Below are 20,764 nucleotides of genomic sequence, written 5' to 3'. Positions count from 1 at the left end.
TTAAAAAAATTAGCAACATGTTACAAACTAAAGCAAAACTCGTATGCTATTTTACTGTTGTTCCTTAAGCCATTTTGGTTGGATGTAAAAGAGGTCCTTCCTTCCATCTCAGCACTGTTAAATATTAGAAAGAAGGAAGGTATCTTTTTCTTTAAAGGTCATTAAAAACCTCTTATAGCTGAGGCAATTTGAGAGTTCTCCTGTCCCTGAAGGTAGTGAGTTGGACTAGATCACTTTCCAGAGCCTCATGTGGCAGTTTTGATTTATGATTCTGTGTTCTGATATGCAAAAGGAGTTTGGTATGCTGATGTGCAAATGATCTGGCTTGAATAAATCATATCAAAGCATGCTCCCTCTTTTAGTATTTTTTTCTCTTATGAAAAGAATTTATTTTCAGAGATAGAATGAGGGACAATTATTAGTGTTTGCAGAGTGTTTGATGAAATGAAAAGAAGAAAAAAACAAATTTCATACTGACTGTTGAAAATTTCTGTGGTAGTTGGCATATTATTTTGTCTTTCTCTCTCTTATGGAGCTTTGTTTCTTCAAGAGCATTAAAAGTTGCCCAAAGAGTAATTTTGGTTTTAAGACTAGAGAACACATCTGTTCTTCTGGGACCAGAACTCTAAGGTGATTAGTGCTCCAGGGATGTATGAAACCAATGTAATGATTTGCCTTTGCATGAGAAATCACCTTCTTCTTCAAAACCTGAAAATCCCTACAGAGTTATGACTCACCTAGCCCGCTGGGAGAGCTGTGGAGAGGATGGCCTCACACTGGGAGAGACAGATAATTGTGAGGGCCAGCAAAGTTTTAGAAGACAGGCTGCTTGGGTGGAAAGAGAAACATTAAACAGAAATACAATGGAGCTACAATAAAAATATCTCTGGATAAATTGGAGAGTAAAATAATAACAGTGTAATGGCTCAAGACTCAGACTGAAAATTGGGGGATGATACATTCTGATCCTGGCACTGTGATTATCTCACCCTGTGTGCCTGTACAGACAAATCACTTCCCATCTGAGATTCAGTTGCTGCAGCTGAATGGGTTCAGAAGGTGACAGCATACCTCATGGGCGTAGGCATATTTGCTTTCCTCTTGTGGAGTCCCTCACTGAATTGGGAAACCAGGAGAAACACCATTGCTTCCTTACAGCTTTCTTTGTTCATTGCTACCACCTCCCACAATTCCATTCACATTTGAAATTTTAGGAATTGAAGCTGGAGGCATCTTGCTGTGCTGTGCTGTGCTGTGCTTAGTCTCTCAGTCATGTCAGACTCTGAGACCCCATGGACTATAGCCCACCAAGCTCCTCTGTCCATGGAATTCTCCAGGCAAGAATACTAGAATGGTTTGCTATGCTGTCCTCCAGGGGATCTTCCCAACCCAGGGATCAAACCCAGGTCTCCTGCATTGCTGGTGAATTCTTTACCATCTGAGTCACCAGGGAATCCCATGAATGCTGGAGTGGGTAGCCTATCCCTTCTCCAGGGGATCTTCCCAAACCAGGAATCAAACAGGGGTCTCCTGCATTGCAGCATAATTCTTTAGTAACTGAGCTACCAGAGAAACCAAGAGGCATCTTATATTAATATAAAAATTATTTTGCTGAAATCTATTCACTTGGACCAATTGGAATAGAAAACATTGCCACCTTGAGTCATTTTGACTGCATACAAAACTGTTGGACACCCAAGATAGACTATTTCCAGATCCTCAAAGAGATGGGTTCTCACCGTGCAGTTACCTGGGGACCAAGGTGATTCCTGGCAGGTACAGTGATGCATTTATTCCTCTTTTTCTCAAATTCTTAAAATGCAGCTTTCAGCTGGTACCATAAAAATCTGGAAACTCAAGTGGATTTGAAATATAGACACCCATATCCTGGCTTTATTTTCACAGGGCTAGAAATACTTGACGAAAACTAAACCCCCAAACCAACCAACCAAACAAGCAAAGGAGGCAGTGAGGATAGTATGAAACTGAGAGCGACAGTTGCTCAGTCGCCTCCAACCCCATAAACTGTACAGTCCATGGAGTTCTCCAGGCCACAATACTGGAGTGGGCAGCCTTTCCCTTCTCCAGGGGATCTTCCCAACCCAGAGATTGAACCCAGGTCTCCCGCTTTGCAGGTAGATTCTTTACTGTCTGAGCCACCAGGGAAGCCCAAGGATAGAAGAGGGATGATGAATATTCTCCTGAGTTTTATCTTCTGTGTTATGTGACTTTCTTCTTTCTGCTCATCAAAGATTTCTTAGACTTCCCAGCTTTTTCTCCTTGAATCAGGGTTAACTTTCTTGCTTTAACTTTCAAGCTTATCTGTTTGTTATTTAAAGTACTATTTAAGATCACACAAACTTTTTTGAATGGGTGTTTCAAAGCTGAAAACAGAACACTCCTGATACAAACATATAACTGAGACTATTTGGAAGGAATATATACTACCTGTATAAGATGAGTATTTATTTTCTATATAAAAAATTTTATAACATGACTTTTTAAATTCTGCAACTAAACCAGTGGGGATAATTAGATAATAAATACTATTATCAATCACATTTAATCCTTCCTCCTATTGCTGATCCTAATCCTTCACATATCCTCCAGGAACTTGCTATACCAGTTTCATTTTCGCTCATAACATCCTCAAATCTTTTCTTGAATCTTAAAATATTTGTGTTAAGTGTCTTCAGTGTGTTAGGCAATGGGTTGGTTGCTGGGAAAACAGCAGTGAATAAGACAAAGCATCTACACTTGATTAAATTGCAGTCTAACATGGGGGAATGAGAAGTAAATAAGTATCACAAGATGGAGAAATGAGTATTTTGAGAGTTTGTGATATGCCCTAATTCTTCTGCTATGTCAAAATAATGCTCAGGATTCCTTTGTCCTAAGAAACCTCATTCAATTCTTATACTGGACACCTTTTACTACCAGATTTTCCCATAGGACATTAGCTCTTTCTCCTATTTTACAGTTTATCTCTACCGTTCAGGCTCCTGCTCTCACCCATCCTACTGGTACTGATATTTGTCATTGAAGAATATCTTCTAAAGGCCAAATCCAGGGTCTTTTTCTTAACCTTGTTTCCTCTTGACTTAATGAAGCACTCTTCATTGCTGACTGCCCCAAGCTCACTGACTGGACCCTTGAACAGCTGCCTAATGTGTTTTACATTTGTCTTTGTCCCGATTCCCTCCCAAGATGTTAATCATCGTTTCTAGCTCCAGCTCCTCTCCTGAGTGCCATCTTTCATTTTCACCTGTGCATTCCCCCCTAGATGTTCTGCCAAACCTTAAATTCATGGGGATAAGTACTAACTCATCATATTCAAACTCCAAAAAGCATATCTTTGACATGATACAGTTTCTCCCTCTCTCTCTCTTTTAAATCTTTAACGGTTCCTTGTTGCCTACTAAATTATATACAAGGTCTTCAGTAGACATTCAAGGCTCTATATATCCTTAAGCCGTATTTCCAACATTTTCTCCGTTGTTACTTTTCTGTACCCACCCTATCATGAAGACCAAGTTAAGAGGTGGCTGCATTTTAACAGTCGCATATTTTTCTGCTTCTATTTGTTTGCTCATTCTTTTTCTTGGACTGAAATTCTATCTACTTTCATCTGTTTCTGTCAGTATGCTGCCAGTCTTTCCAAGACCCTCACAGTAGTCACCTATTCCATGATGTCACCCTAAAATTGTTTTTCCTTTTTAGAATGCTATAGCATGTTTCTCCTAGAATCTCCCTCTATCATGTTTATGTATTTATAATGTGCTTTTTAATATACTATGTAATATCTTTGAGGGATGAACCTAGCATCTTACTTTGACCATATGCCTTAAAAAATATTTGTTGAGTTGCACTTACCCCTTCAAATCATCATTTTTTCTTGACTCATCTGTTTCAGATGTATATTTGTCCCAATAACTTGCATATAGATATAAAAATATATGCAATAAATTTGAGGAGTACATACATTTGTGACTGATAACAACATGTTGAATGACAGAAGAAAGAGCCAAAAAAGAAGAGTAGATTAAAAAAAAAGCAGGGTTAATTAGAACATTGATCTGAAAGAAATCATCAGCCAAGAAATAGATGAAGAGGAAATGGATGGGCAGTAGCCTATGTAGAAAGAATACTTAAGTATTTGACTCTGTGGTGAAACCAAAATGAATTAACAGTCAACAACAAATTGTTCAGCTCTATCATTTATTAGAAGTCAAAGTAGGGAAGTCACTTAATTTCTTAGAGTATTTGCTCTTTCAGCTATTAAACATTATTGAACACTAGAACTAAGTATAAGACATTTCCAGGTGCTGGAGTTACAACTGCAAAAAAGAATACATGGTCTCTGTCCTTATGGACTAAAACATTAGTGAAATAATAATCTTTGTCCCACATTATAGTAAATGATACTTTTCGTCTTGAAAAGTTATGATGCAGAAGGTTAAATCAGAGAAAGACAAGAGAATTAAGAGGAGAGACATAAATAAATACTATTTGTGAGATATTAAAATACAAATAATAAGGTGGATAAAAAATGTGTAGTGTATTACTTGGGTATGTTTTTGACATACTTTCACTCCTGATGTTATTTCACTTTCCCTGTAATGCATTAGGGTGTGAATTCATTTATTATGCTTAGTAACAGAGCATTTTTGATCTGAAGATATATGTACTGCTTCACATTTGAAAATTTCTTAGTTATGGCTTCTTCAAGTATTTCTACTCTTATAGCTTACATTCTTCTGGAACTCCTCTTATGTGTATATTGGTGATTCTCAATGTATCTTCCATGTTTCTTTTCCTTTTCTTTCTTTTCTTTAATTCAACCTAAATACAGCAGCTATGAAATACGTATCATGGCCAGGACTGGTTCTTGTCTTTCCATGTTTCTTGGCTATTCTTTCTCTTAAAAAATGCCTTTCTCTTTTTATGCATTATTCTGGGAAATTTGCCAGTATTTGAGTCCAAATGCTTTTGCCTTTTTGTTTCATAATTTCCTCTTCATTTTTTTTTTCATGCAAGTTTTTCTTTGATACATCTCCTTGGGCAATCTACACATATTTATTTGAAAGTCTTTTCTATAATACACCTTTAACTATATATAATTAAAAAATAAAATTTTTACCACACTATTTCATAAAATTAATTTTGAGTGAATTTATCACTTGATTTTTTACTTTTTTGGCATTAAGCATCTTCATGGGGTTCTGGAATTTTGTTTGGTAGAGAAGTTGTTTTTTTATAAGCATAAAAGTACATGTCTTTATTTCTTCTGATACAAAAATCAATATATGCTCCTTATAAAAATGCATAAAAGGAGTATGTAATAGAAAGCAAAATTTCTAGAAATAACCACTGGGTCTAGCTTGGTTATACTCCTTTAGATGTTTTGTCCCTCTCTGGCTAGTAACATGCAATAAAATTGCAAACGTGATATGGTAAGATCACCTTTGTGGGAGACTTTTGCATTTATTTTTTTCCTGTGCCTCTGCTTCTGGATCATCCTTCATAGTCTTATTTTTGCAGTTGTTTCCTCCTAGCCATTGGTGTCCCTGCCCAGATCCAAGTCTCTTATTGGTACTGCTTGTCACTGTAGTAGCAACAGTGCAGATCATGCCGCTGATCCTAGAGAGGCCTTGCTTGACACTGATGATGCTCTGCTGTTCTTCTCTTGCCTCCTTCTATCTGGAGCATCTTATAAAGCTAGGCCCACCTCAAGAACAAGTTGTAGGAGTTATAACAGTCCAGCCTCTGACTTCCAGCAATGACTCTAACTTTGTCACATCTTTTCTCTAGGGTCACATTTAGTTCTTATTATTTGCAGAAACAACACTCTCAGCCACTAGTGGCTGCTTCTGGCTCAAGAGTAGAGCAAGTCTATGACTGTCCCTGCACACTGTCTTCAATTTTCATTCTTTTCAGTTAGCGAAGATGTTAAATATTTTTATAAATTTTCATTTGTCATTGAGTTTGAATAATTTCTTTCACATACATTCAACATGCACGGTCATTTTCAGAAAACTTGAATTAGTTAATTTAAAACTAGCTGATGTCCAGCTATACTGGCAGTCACCTAGAGAGAGAGCAGTGAAAAGATAGCAGTGTATATCTATTAGTAGAAATGCTATGGCTTGAAATTCTTACAGACCTTACAAGGATAATTGCTTTACAGAATTTTGTTGTTTTTCTGTCAAACCTCAACATGAATCAGCCATAAGTATGCATATATCCCCTTCCTTTTGAACTTCCCTCCCACCTCCCTCTCCATCCCACCCCTCCAGGTTGATATAGAGCCCCTGTTTGAGTTTCCTGAGTCATACAGCAAATTCCTGTTGCCTATCTATTTTACATATGGTAATTTAAGTTTACATATTACTCTTTCCATATATCTCACCCTCCCCTCCTCTCTCCTCATATCCATAAGTCTATTCTCTATGTCTGTTTCTCCATTAAAAGTGAAGTTGCTCAGTTTTGTCCGATTCTTTGTGACCCCATGAACTGCAGCCCACCAGGCTCCTCTATCCATGAGATTCTCCAGGCAAGAATACTGGAGTGGGTTGCCATTTCCTTCTCCAGGGGATCTTCCCAACCCAGGGATCAAACCTGGGTCTCCTGCGTTGTAGGCAGACGCTTTACCATCTGAGCCACCAGGGAAGTCTATTGACAGGTGAATGGATAAAGAAGTTGTGGTATATATACACAATGCAATATCACTTAGCCATAAAAAGGAACACATTTGAGTCAGTCAAATGTGTTTCTCCATTGCTGCCCTGTAAATAAATTCTTCAGTACCATTTTTCTAGATTTCACATATATACATTAGAATACGATATCTTTCTCTTTCTGACTCTCTTCACTCTGTATAATAGGTTCTAGGATCATCCACCTCATTAGAACTGACTCAAATGCATTCCTTTTTATGGCTAAGTAATATTCCATTGTGTATATATACCACAACTTCTTTATCCATTCATCTGTCAATGGACATCTAAGTTGCTTGCAAGTTCTAGCTATTGTAAATAGTGCTACAGTGAACAATGGGGTATCTTCTTTTGGCCTCTTCTTTGGAGCCCTCTCTTTGCATATTTATTGAAAACTTATGCTTTTTAAAGCTTAATATAATTCATCTAAAATACTGAAAACAGAAGGGAAATAAGAGCAAGAGTGTAGTTTGATTTATTTCAATCTCACAATGCCTAGAGACAAATATACACTCTCAGTCTTACTAAAGAGACCATTGTCTATGGTTCAATCCATATCATGTTAGTGATTCATTAAGTATACTTTAAAAATCTCTGGGCTTCTTCTTCTCATTAAACAAGATTTCTCCAGTTTTCAAGCAAAAAGGGACACAATTGCTACTCCTTATCTCTGTGTCTCTAATTTCAATTTCTTCACATATATCAGAATTCAATAAACATTTGTAGACTGTCAACTTGCAAAAAGAGTGTCTGCTTTCACTATAGGATTGTAAGAATGTGATCTATGCATTTTTAATTTCTAAAGACTTTCTAGCATTTATGAAAGAAGTCAGGTAGCTGGAAAAGTTATATCTCTGCCATCTCTCCTTGGAAATAGCCATTACAATGACACCACACAGTATTATGCTAGGCCCAAAGACTGCTGTTTTATTTTTTTAGTTTTATTGAAGTATAGTTGACTTACATTATTGTGTTAATTTCTGCTGTACAGCAAAGTGACTCCATTATACATATATATTCTTTTCCATTATGTTTATCACAGAATACTGCATATAGCTTCCTGTGCTATACAGTAATACCTTACTGTTTATCAATCCTATATATAATAGTTTATTAATATAGCTGCTAATCCCAAACTCCCAAACCCTCCTTCCCTCAACCCCCTTCTCTCTTGGCAAGCACAAGTCTATTTTCTATTTCCATGTGACCTCTGGTTTTTGGTGTCAAAATCTGTATATTTATTTATGGAATGTCATTAACTATGTTATTCTTTCCATATCTATTGCAACATCACTATTTTCCTTTTCTTTTCCTGAACAAATTCAATTGCTTTTAACTGGTCTTCCTACCTGAGTCTAATAGTATTTAATGTTTATGAGGTCCTGGAATTTTCTGAAAATCTGACAAAAAGTGTGTAGCTTTTTTCTTGAAAATGCACTTAAGTATGTACAGTCTACATTTTAAATACATTTCAGTGAGGTTCATAAATCCCTTAAGCTGCCATGTGGACTGCTAAAAGTGCTTCCATTTGAACTTAATATACTCATTTCATTCACCCATTCTTTTAGCAATTAAATGCTTCTGCATCTGCACTAAGGTACATAAATTTATGCTAAGCTCTGGATATATAAAGATATATGGGAAATAAATTTTCCTCTTAAGGAACTTCTAGTCAAGACAAGAGGGAAGAACTATGTTCAAAATATACAATAAAGTGATAATAGTCATTTGTGTCTTTCCAAAGACAGAACATTTTGATTCTGTTAGGGATCAGATTGACCCTGCTAAAAGAATGCCTTTATTATTCTATTCCCACATTAAGCAAACTGCAATGGTGCTCTATTAACGGAGAAAAATGAACAAACTTTTAAACTTGAAATCTAAGAACTTTGCTAATCAGACTCTAGTCTATTTTTGCTGTGAGCTGCCTGCAATATCACATGTGGAAAGTTAAATAAAAATCTCTGGATTTCAGTTTTCTCATCTATAATAATAATAATGATAATAGCAAGAAAAACAAGAATAACGGATACAAAATATCTCATAGAATTTTGGACAGTGAAAAGTGAAAGTGAAAAGTGAAAGTGAAGTCACTCAGTCGTGTCCAACTCTTTGCGACACTGTGGACTGTAGCCCACTAGGCTCCTCCGTCCATGGGATTCTCCATGCAAGAATACTGGAGTGGGTTGCCATTTCCTGTCTTGCATTTATTATCTCTCTTGTATCAGAGTAGCTAAGAATGAGGACTTCGGGTCAGCAGCACCTCTGATCCTTTCTTGCTTTGCCAATTTTTGTCTTTATGGTTTGGGACAAGTAATTTGACCTGATTATCAATTTTCTCAGTGCACAAAGGAAATAATATGAACCCTGAGGGCAGCTGAGGCTTAACTCAGGTCTAAATGAGACACTGCAAATGATCTGACCGTGATCTGACCATGGTATCTAACACAGTACTAGATATTATTATTACTATACATATAAATATAAAAACTATAAGACTTTTAAAATAGATATACTTATCATTATTCACATATAAGAAAATTGAGGCTCCGATAGTTAAATAACTTTCTCAGGTTGTACAGGTACTGAGAAGTGTAGTTGGGATTCAAGTTTCTCTGACTCTAGAGGTCATGGTTAATCCAAAGCCAGGCAGAGGGTGGCGTGGGGTACAGGGAGAAGAGGCAAGAAATGAGAGGGAGAGAAGAGCAGCGGTGCTGTTCTTAGCATACGGCCATTTGTTCCCCTCTCTTTTCAACTTTCTAATTTGAATTTTCCACTTCAACTGGTCATGTCTAGTCACCAACCCAGAATCACCTCGCCTCTGAGTCTTTGTCTGTGCCGTGTCTTGTCTCTTGCCTCTAGGTTCAGTTCCTACTCCTTCTGAAAAGCCCTGGGAGAGACTCATTGGCTTTTGGAGACTGTCTAGACCACATCTCTTGGGAGTCGTCTTTTGCAGTTCAGGTTCCATAACACTTGTTTTCTGTATCACTCACTTGCTGCTCATGTTGCCCAGCTCTTTGTTGTTGCCTTTTAGGTCCGTGTGTTTTAGGTCCTGGCTGCGCAAGGGTCACACCTCCTCGTAGCAGGAGCTGTGGTTTGAAATCACAATGCCTGCGGTGCTGTCTCCCATGAACTAGCGTTCCATGCATATCTCATTGTTGAGTGAGTGCATTTCATCCTGGAAAATAATATTAAAGTATGTCTTCCTTCAGCACTCTGAAATCACAATCTCAATCATAAGGAAAATACAGTTCTATTTGTGCACTGCTTCATTAGAAATATAGCTAATGTGCAGAGTAATAAACACTTTTATTCTTGTAACTGGAAGATGGATGACAAGATAATAGTGTCATGGACTTGAAGGAAATCATGGCATCAAGGGAAATGTGATGAAATGCTGCTGCTGCTGCTGCTGCTGCTAAGTCGCTTCAGTCGTGTCCGACTCTGTGGGACCCCATAGACAGCAGCCCAACAGGCTTCCCCGTCCCTGGGATTCTCCAGGCAAGAACACTGGAGTGGGTTGCCATTTCCTTCTCCAATGCATGAAAGGGAAAAGTCAAAGTGAAGTCGCTCAGTCGTGTCCGACTCTTCGAGACCCCATGGACTGCAGCCTACCAGGCTCCTCCATCCATGGGGTTTTCCAGGCAAGAGTACTGGAGTGGGGTGATCTAGGGAGTTTATTATTTTGATCTCTTCCTTTTTTTTTCCCTCTTCTGAGAAAAATGAGTTACTATAGCATTTTAAGAGTCCAGCATCCTTGAAGCCCTGTTAATGTAACAGTAACATTCTTAGCATTTATGCTGTTTACTTGCCCTATGTAACACATAGGTGTCAGACAGTGGGTAAAGTTCTTTCCTGAGAGTGTCTGATTCCTTATGCAAGATCTTCATGTTTGCCTTGTTATATGATTGGGGGAAAAAGATACTTAAACATAAGAACTCAAGACAGTTAAGTTTTTTCCTCAGTGAAACTTTTATTTTAATCTTTGGGATGTTGCAAACTTTAAGTGTTGCTCTTACAGTTTATGGTGAGCTTTTGACTTGTATTATCTTTGATATTTTTTCTTTTGTTCAGATTATTTTCTGTAGATAAGGAAGACGGGAAAAGGAGACTTCAAACAGATGGCACTGGTGCCTCGGGTATGATCTTAACAACAGGCTGTGTCCTGCACTGCTGGAAACGCTGTTATTGAGGTAACTAAGCATAAGGCATATGGTCATGCCATGTTGATTTTGGGAATCAAAAAATAAAGTTTTTACTTATGTCTGACAGAAAACCAGTTTACTTAATAGTTTTTCCTTTAAACTTAAGTAGAAGAGTACGGGACTAGAAAATTTAAATTTATGTGGTTATTAGAGCATGATTACATGCTGTCTCACAGGGCAGTTTGACATTGTGCTTGTGAAATAATGCGTTCCATTTTTTGCTTTGCTTTTAATGGTCATTTCTCAGTCTTCGTCTCACGTGACCTTTGAGGGCATATGACATGAGTGCTCACCCCCTTCCTTGATGCCCTTTCTTCACATGGTTCTGTGGTTTTCATCTGGGCACACTGGCCAGTTCTCAGTCTCATTAACTGTTGCTCCCTTTTCTCCCTTCCCTCCGATTGCTGAAGTATTCCAACACACTCACTCCCTTGGTGGTTGTATCCATTCTCATAGCTGATATACCAAGTGCTGCTGCTGCTGCTAAGTCGCATCAGTCGTGTCTGACTCTGTGCAACCCCATAGATGGCAGCCCAACAGGCTCCCCTGTCCCTAGGATTCTCCAGGCAAGAACACTGGAGTGGGTTGCCATTTCCTCCTCCAATGCATGAAAGTGAAAAGTGAAAGTGAAATCACTCAGTTGTGTCCGACTCTTCACGACCCCATGGACTGCAGCCTACCAGGCTCCTCCGTCCATGGGATTTTCCAGGCAAGAGTACTGGAGTGGGGTGCCATTGCCTTCTCCGAGTAGGTGCCAACAAATTCCAAATTTATATCTCCAGCCCAGAGCCTGAGCTACTGACATCAGTATTTAACAGCTGACTTTACTTCTCCACTTAGCTGTCTAACAAGCATCTCAGATTAGACATGTTCAAAACTCTTTCCTTCCAAACCTGCTTTTGCTCCAGTCTTCTCTGTCTCATTTGATGGCATTTCCATCACTCCATATGATTTCCAAAAAATAACTAACCATAGTCCAATTACTGTTGACTCTTTTGAAGAGAAAGGCCATTGAGGCTAGCTGAGGCTTTTGTGTATAGGAAAGCACATAACTTCTTATTCTTCTTCTAGGGAGCTCTCCTTTATTTCAGTTTTCAATTTTTTTAATTTCAATTTTCCTTCTATCTCTTGGCCATCAGAAAGGGGGTTATTGGGGGAAGCAATAAGTCACTTCACTTTGATTCTTTGTGACCCCATGGACTGTAGCCCATCAGACTCCTCTATCCATGGGATTCTCCAGGCAAGAATACTAGAGTGGGTTGCTATTTCCTCTTCCAGGGGATCTTCCCAACCCAGGGATCAGCTGATGACTCTTAGGTCTCCTGCATTGGCAGGTGGGTTTTTTGCCACTAGCACCACCTGGGAAGCCCAATAATTTCATACTTTGGGTGTAATTTTGAAATGGCACTCAGAAGTAGGAATTGATACCACAGTATTGTTTTCTTTCCAAACATGACTACAGCCTGGCAAGGCTTAAGTAATTACTGAAGGATGAAAACAGTGTAAGTATTAACTAAATATTAACATGGCTACTGATGTAGTAATAGATGCTCCTATCTAATTTGTGGTTTTGGGAAAGGTGCTCTGACTCCCTTTCATAGGACTGTTCTAATTCCTGGACCTCTGTGTTTACTGCAACAGAATATGACTGACTGCCATTGAAAGCAAGCCACGCTGGGAGAGGTCTGGTAGAGTCATGTAGCTCTCATTAGTTAATGCGGTGGTATTTTTTTTTTTTTTTAGCAATTTTTAGTAATCATGGAACTGAGTAATATTAAGAATAAAAGAAGCATGTCACACTGTCCTGATTTTTAAATATCATGGGCTTCTCTGGTGGCTCAGATGGTAAAGAGTCCGCCTGCAATGCAGGAGGCCCAGGTTCGATCCCTGGGTCGAGAAGATCTCCTGGAGAAGGGAATGGCTACCCACTCCAGTAAAAGTAGACTTTTCTTGACATTTCTTCCTTGTGTCATTTAATGTGTTTCCTGTACAAGCAAAGAGTCAAGTGAGCATATGTTGCCCTATTATTTAAGGACCCCTTTTCCTCTTCTTTAGAGGTATTTTCATGCAAATTGTGCTTAAAATGTGGTAGATAGTCTCCCAAAATAGCTGCACAACAATTCCTCCTTTTCCTGTGTATGCATTCCACTCCTACCAGAGTTGCAGCCTATCTCCCAAACACCCCACCCATCTTGAGTTGGGCTGGCCTTGTGACTTGTTCTAACCAGTAGAATACTAAAGACAAAAAAGTGATGCTGAGCCAGCTCTGGGCCTAGTTTTGAGGGAGTGGCAGTTTTGCTCTTGCTCTTTTTGGATTCCAGCTGCCACAATATAGGGAAATCCAGGCCATCCTGCCAGTGAGAAGAACCAAGGTGGAGAGGCCCTGGAAGATGAGTCACCATATGGAGAAAGATACCACATGAAGAAAAACTGAGTTGTCCAGCTGACAGTCAGGACCAATTCCTAGCTATATGAATGAGGTTTTCTTGGATGATCCAGTTCCTGCTCAGCTACCAAATAAATGTAGCTGTGGGAGGGACCCTAACCAACACCATATGGAATAGAAGAAGTAACTTCAGAATTGTGAGATGCCATAAATTGCTATTTTGAGGCCTAAGTTTTGGGGTGGTTTGCTAAATTGCAATAGATAACTGATACAAAGGACTTTGGGGCACCAAAGGATTGTGGTTTAATGTTTAATTTTGGACCTTGTTTGAAGTTATTTGGTGAGTTTCCACAAGGTTCTCAAAGTGGTTTATTCCATTTGGTAGACACTCTAACAGAGGTATTGGAGGGGTAGCAAGTGATTGCTGAGAAATCAAAAAATGGCAATGCTTCTCAGGGGTGTCATGAAGATGAGGCCACTGGTTCCTACGTCTCCGGCCACAGCCCTGCATGGCCCTGTGCCCACAAGATGGAGAGGGAAATGCCCAGGGATAGAGCGAAGATGATAGATGAAGAATATATTTGCATAGGTCAGGCATAGGTCTACCTGACTGCTGTACTGACATGTTAAAATGACAACTCTTGGTAGATTGAAGTCTAGAGATAGTAATACCCTACTCACCTGTGTGTCAGTGATGTGTAGAGGGCAGATGTTCATTTGGTAGGTTTGAATATAAATCATAATTTTTTTTTTAAAAGAAGTAGTGAATATTTGAAGTTACAGGATGTATATTTCTGAACTGTTTTCAAGAATTCTTACCTTTTTATAGACTCATTTCAACTCTGCGTTTGAAACCAGATGGTTTATTCTTGAACTGAAAGACTGAATATATTAACCTTTAATGTAAATGCACTTACTCATTGAGCAGTTGGTTACTCCTACATTTTTCTGCATGACCTTGGTGACAAAGAACCACTTTTTGACTCTTATTTTTTAAATGCTTACTAGAAAATTTTATTTGAGAGTTACCAAACCATCTGATTTGGATGCTTTAAAATGTGAAAGTCAGAAATAAATTGGCATTGCTGAGGTACTCTGGATGAAAGGGTTACCACCACTCTATAATCTCGAGTTGTAAAGAAACAATTTGAGTTATTTTCTATGTAGGTTGACAAGTGAGCTTTTTTTGTTGGGTTAGAGTTGGTGAAACAAAGACTTATTCAAGCTGTGAAATGCATTCAAGGGTAAACAGCAATAAATGACAAGAGGCCTGTTTTGTCAGATATGTTTTTCACTGTTGTACAGACTTCTGATTAGGGGGAAAAAGGGCTGTTTGAAATTTTGGAATGATGGATCTTCCATAATGGAGATAGGTTTGTTTGGCTGTGAAAGAGAACAGATTGGAAACTTTATCTTGAACTGGAATGCTATCAGTCAGTTTCTCCTTACCTTTTAAATATCATGTGTTCTTAATAGTATTTATAGTTCAATTTTTTTGTGGTTTTATAGAATCTTTTAAAAATTTTACGTAACTAATATTTTCTGATTCTGGTCTGTTCTAAAGACTACACTTAAACCCACTGGAACTGTATAGCCTCACGAATGGTTTGAATTGGTTTTTGAGTTGTTAAGATATTCAGCCTTATATAAAAATGAACTTGATGGAGTTCAGTGAAGTTTAATAAAGCTGTGGCCAAATTCTACTAAATATCAAAAGCTTCACTTATTGTTATTCCCTAAAAAAACTCTCAAAGAAAGAAAAGTGAGGCAAAATTACACACTCTTATTAAGTTATTATTACAGAAGGAAAGGAATATTAAAGTGCTTTTCAGGAAGATGGGGTGAAATGCCTTGGGATTGACTGTTGAATATAAAGTGAAAGGTGAATGTAGAATTAGGTGAGGGGGAAGGCATCTTTGCAATTTGATTATTTTAATGTTGCTGCTGCTGCTGCTAAGTCGCTTCAGTCGTGTCCGACTCTGTGTGACCCCATAGACGGCAGCCCACCAGGCCCCGCCATCCCTGGGATTCTCCAGGCAAGAACACTGGAGTGGGTTGCCATTTCCTTCTCCAATGCATGCAAGGGAAAAGTCAAAGTGAAGTCGCTCAGTCGTGTCCGACTCTTCGAGACCCCATGGACTGCAGCCTACCAGGCTCCTCCGTCCATGGGATTTTCCAGGTAAGAGTACTGAAGTGGGGTGCTATTGCCTTCGGTGAGCTATAGTTCTAATAGGTTCTTTCTCATTACGACATTCAAAATTTGTTTACATAAAGAACTCAAGGACATTTACTTCAACTGAAAGTTTTCCTTTCTGTGTGCATTAAAAAAATTAAATCCTTTCTAAAATGGTGTTGCAGTTTTAACCTTAGCAATTTTGCGTGGCATAGTTTTCACATTAAAGGGCTGGAGTTGAAGAGATTTTCTGACAACTTAATTGATTTGTATTTAGTGTTCTTTGGCTTATGTGTTTAGGCTAAAAATAGCTATTTGAGATGACCTCATTTTACTGTTTAAAATTTCAAGTACATCCCATGTGTGGGGGCTTCATCTTCATTTAGGTTCCAGAGAGTTCCTGTTAGTGATTACAAAATTTGATTCTGATATTATGTGTTATTATTTCATTGCCTGTCAGAAAGCAGATTTAGTAGTTAAAGGGAAAACCATCAATAAAAGTTGTTTGCTTTTCTGATTTTATTTCATTTATCAGTAAGAAATATTGATGTTTGTAGATCGAAACTGCTTAGATTTTTCTTCTTGACCAAATGAAAATGAGGTGGCATTCATTACTCCAATGGATAAATGTGGCCTAGTGCCTGTTAGTATTTATCCATCTGTTTGTTCACTCAGTAAGTGTGAACTTTAATTTTTTTTAATATGGTGTCTGAGGTAGTAGTAATCTTGGCATTGCACTATCTGAAGCGTGAACATTCATTCATTTTGGTTCTAAATCAGTTTAAAAACTGATTTAAGCTGTGTAATAAAACCAGTATTTCCCTTACTCTTTATGTTTTAACTGGAACATTTCAAAACATTGTAATCATTAAATTTTCTTCACCCTTAAAACCAGCAGTAATAAATTCTTTAACCAGGATTTTAAAAGCTACTAGAATTTCATTAGGTTAGGTAATAAATTGTGGGTGACCTTGAAATCTCTCAAATTCCCATTTACTCCGATTATGGAGGCACAATGTGCTTATGCGGTTTGGGATATACTGATAACATTGTAATAAGATGTAAACTTAAGGTACAAAAAACAACAGTTTATGTGTTTTGGTTAGAAGGTTTGATGAAAGAGGGGAGCCTATGTGCAATGCAGCGTGAAGTAGGAATGACCTTAAGAAACGTGAAAGGGCTGTATGAGTAGGACTTTGAATGCTTGAACAGTGAAATGACATGCTCTGTTCTGAGATGGGCAAACTCCACCTTATAGGGATGTCAATTCAGCATGATCCCAATAACAAGGTCAACAAGTTTCTTTTTCTTTTGGAGTTAGACAAGTTGGTAATAAAGTTGATATAAAAAAAATCATGAAGAAGAAACTAGAAAAGCTCTAAAAAAAACAGCAATGGGGGGGATATTAAAACATACTATAAAACTGCTACAATTAAACTATTGTGGTACTCTAGTGAAAGTCATTCAGTCATGTCCAGCTTTTTGCATCCCCATGGACTGTACAGTCCATGGAATTCTCCATTCCCTTCTCCAGGGGATCTCCCCAACCCAGGAATTAAACCCAGATTTCCCACATTGCAGGCAGATTCTTTACCAGCTGAGCCCCCAGGGAAGCAGTGTGGTACTAGGGCTTGATTAGAAAGTCTAATGGAAAGAACGGAAATTCCAAGAATAGATCTAACGCATGTTGAAATTTGTTACCTAGTAAAGATGACATCTAAATTCTCTGTGGAAAAGATAGACTTTTAAAATAAACGGTGTTGAGAAAACAGACTGGCCATTTCAAAAATGATAAAATTGGATCTGTGCTTTTCATAAAAACACTAGAATAAACTGCAAATGGATAAGAGATTTAAATATTAAAAAATGAAACTATTTGTGTTCTTTGAGACAATATCAGTGCATTTTCTTATAATTCTGGTGTGGGAGAACTTTTCTGTTTATGACTTAAAGTTCAGAGGTAATAAAATTAAAGATTGGTAAATTTGACCACATGAAACTTTTGCATGGGGAAAAAATTATCAGCAAAGTCAAAAGACAAATGACCAATTGGGAGAAAATATCTGCAACATATAATAGACAGTGAACTGATTTTCTTAATATATAAGAGGGATCATAAAAAGAGGATAAAAGGCCAAAACCTGAGAGAAAAAAAGATATAAATAGTTCACAGAAAAAGATATCTAGTAGCTCAAATATATGGAATGATTGAAAGACTAGCAAAAGCATAAACGCTTGACAATATAATTTGGTAAGGTTGTGGGGAGACATATATTGTCCTATTGATGTGAAGGCAAAATATTATAATCCCTACAGAGGGGAATTTTGTAATATCTAATAAAGTTAAACATGCATTTACCTATGATCATATCTAGAGATTTACTTTGAAGATACATCTATACAAATATGAATTTAAACTATAGAAGGCACTATTGATTGTGTAAGTGTAATAGTAAAATGTGGGAAATAACCTAAATGCCCAGCTACAAAAAGTTGGTTGAATATGATACAGCAACTAGTAAAGTACTATGTGACCACGAAAAAGGCTTTTTATACTGAAAGCAAATAATTTCTGCAATTTATTTTTGTGTTAAAAAAAGGTGTAAAAAGAGTATAATTATAGTTGTGTCAGCAGCTTCTGATATGTTTTCCAGTGACCCCTACTTCCTGGTATTCTAGCCCTCCCCTTGAGTGTAGCTAGACTGTGATTTGCTTCTCAAGGGTCATTTACAGCAACAGTGAGGGAATGTTGTCATAAAATGCTGTGACTTCTGTCTTGCTGGTATCCCGTCTCCCTGGATCTCCTCACCTGCTAGTTTTGATGCAGAGAGCCATCTGGGCTGCCTCTGGTGAACAGCCTTCAATAATGTGAGGCAGTCAATTCAGTAGCTTGGGAGAAACCTAATCACGTCACCGGCACTGAGTGAGTTAGTAGATCCTGTTTCACCTGAACACTGGGATGACTTCAGCCGAGCTCCCTTTTGATTGCAGCCCAGCATGTGGGCTAACACTGTGATTGCAGTCTCATGACAAACCCTGGACCAGAGGATTCACTTAGTGATGCCTTTTCTGAATTCTGGTCCCACAGAGACTGTGAGATGTATATTATTTCATATTGTGAAGTTTTATAGCACTAGGTTATGTAGCAATAGATAACTAATAGTATATGTCTTTTATGCAATAAAGAAGGGAAAGTAAAGCTCTATATTTATTTTTATAAAAAAAGACTCAGGGGAAAGAAAAATTAGCAGCAAAAAGGTAAGTTCTGAGTATCTGAAAAATTATTGTGAGGTAAATTCCAACCTCATGGCTCGCCTGTTTCTGAGAAACCTTAGTATTCAAGTATATAAATGCATTTTTTAACAAAGCTATAGTCTTATCGTGGGAGAAGGCAATGGCACCCCGACTCCAGTACTCTTGCCTGGAAAATCCCATGGACGGAGGAGCCTGGTAGGCTGCAGTCCATGGGGTCGCTAAGAGTCAGACACGACTGAGTGACTTCACTTTCACTTTCACTTTCATGCATTGGAGAAGGAAATGGTAACCCACTCCAGTGTTCTTGCCTGGAGAATCCCAGGGACAGGGGAGCCTGGTGGGCTGCCGTCTGTTGGTCGCACAGAGTCTGACACGACTGAAGCGACTTAGCAGCATAGTCTTATTGTAGTGAGTCTGCATATAGATTTACTGGACATCATTAATTCTAATTCATGATAGAAATGGAAATATATACATGTTTCTATTGAGATTTTGACCCTTAACTCTACAGGATTTGTTTTTGGAGACACTTTGAACTGGAAGGCTGACATGTTTTGCCTTACAGAGACTTGACTTCAGTTACTGAAAAATGCTAGTGTTAAAGGAAGTCCTATTTATATTCAGCTATTGCTAAAACACATTTACTGCAGAAATTTAACAAGTCTTTGAGATAATTTGAGTGTTTTTAAAGAACTGTGAACTACCTCACAAAGGAAGTGATTCTTTTCTTTTACTAAAGCTCCCAGTGAATAACACAAGTATACAATTTACAAATACTAAGAAGGTTAAGAGTTTCAATATTCCTTTCACCAGCTCTAACAGCTTGCTGTATCATTCTGGTTGTTTGGTAAAGAGTTGGCTAGATGTACAGACTGAAAAACAATAGGTCAGTGAAGCTATTCTGGAGGAGTCAGAAAAACCTTCCATCCCTTTTACTCTCTGAGAGAATTTATATTGCCCTGAGTCAGAAAGATTCCTTGGAGTAGGAAATGGTGACCCACTCCAGTTTTCCTGCCTGGAAAAATTCCATGGATAGAGGAGCTTGGGGAGCTACAGTCCATGGGGTCACGTAGAGTCAGACATGACTGAGTGACTAAACACACACACACACACACACACACACACACACACAGAAGAATAGCTTGTGTATAAAGCAGTACTCTATTGAAAATTCTTAACATACTTTCTAATGTCACTGGATCTATTTATTTATTTATTTTTTTAGGCATATCGGTTTAGGCAGAGACATTGCAGGTCCATGTGAGTTAATTACTATATGAAGAAAAGTATTTTCTCTGGTTTTATCCTTGGATTATTCAGTTATAGCACCGTTTCTATGCACATGAGGATCTATCACAACCTTAAAATTTATCACAATCTTAAAATTTAAGTTCCTATCAAACATAATCTAATTTATTCAGGGTCTCATCCAACCATGAGAATACATATACATATCCATGTGCTTTCAGCTTTTTTTTAAGTGCTAAGATGATCCCTCTAAGGAAAAGGAGGCATGGTATTATCAGCATTACTTGGTAAAGGTATCATTTTTTCATGATTCAACTGGCCCTTTTAATCATGAGGATTTATTAAAGGCAGTGTATTGACTTAAAAAAACTGCACAGTGTGAGAGTTGTGAGTCAAGTTTTATCTGGGGCAAAATCAGGGCTATAGCCTGGAAGACAGCACCCCAGATAGCTCTGAGAAACTGGTCTGAAGAGGTAGGGGGGAAGGTCAGAATATATGTGGTTTTGGTGAAGGGGTACATGAACCTTGCAGAAGGTTTCTGCTAGTCTTATGAAAGTTACTGCTAGTCAACAGGGGCGGACATCACCATGAAGGATTTGGTCAGTGTATTGTTTTTATAGTTGCTGCGTCATGTCCGCTTCTTTATGACACTCTTCCCTGTCTTACTCTATCTGCTGGAGTTTGTGCAAACTCATTTCCATTGAGTCAATGATGCCATCCAACCATCTCATCCTCTGTCCTCCCCTTCTCCTCTTGCCCTCAATCTTTCCCAGCATGAAGC

General features: G+C 38.1%; 1 long non-coding RNA gene and 1 other non-coding gene across 3 annotated transcripts in view; one reads left to right on the top strand and one right to left on the bottom strand.

The window, feature by feature from the left end:
* Positions 1-20,764, top strand: part of LOC132342945 (uncharacterized) — a 530,795-nt gene that overhangs the window by 36,498 nt on the left and 473,533 nt on the right. For both annotated transcript variants that reach the window (XR_009491502.1, XR_009491500.1), the window contains exon 2: positions 10,791-10,909. This is a non-coding gene — a long non-coding RNA (uncharacterized lncRNA). The remainder of the gene's footprint in view (positions 1-10,790; positions 10,910-20,764) is intronic.
* Positions 6,598-6,669, bottom strand: TRNAC-ACA (transfer RNA cysteine (anticodon ACA)). The gene has a single exon. It is a non-coding gene; the product is annotated as a tRNA-Cys (tRNA).

The sequence above is a fragment of the Bos taurus genome, chromosome 2 (genome assembly GCF_002263795.3).
Source record: "Bos taurus isolate L1 Dominette 01449 registration number 42190680 breed Hereford chromosome 2, ARS-UCD2.0, whole genome shotgun sequence".
In the NCBI taxonomy this organism is placed as follows: Eukaryota; Metazoa; Chordata; class Mammalia; order Artiodactyla; family Bovidae; genus Bos; species Bos taurus.
Note: the sequence above shows the minus strand (reverse complement) of the source record. Positions and strands in the feature narration are given on the sequence as shown.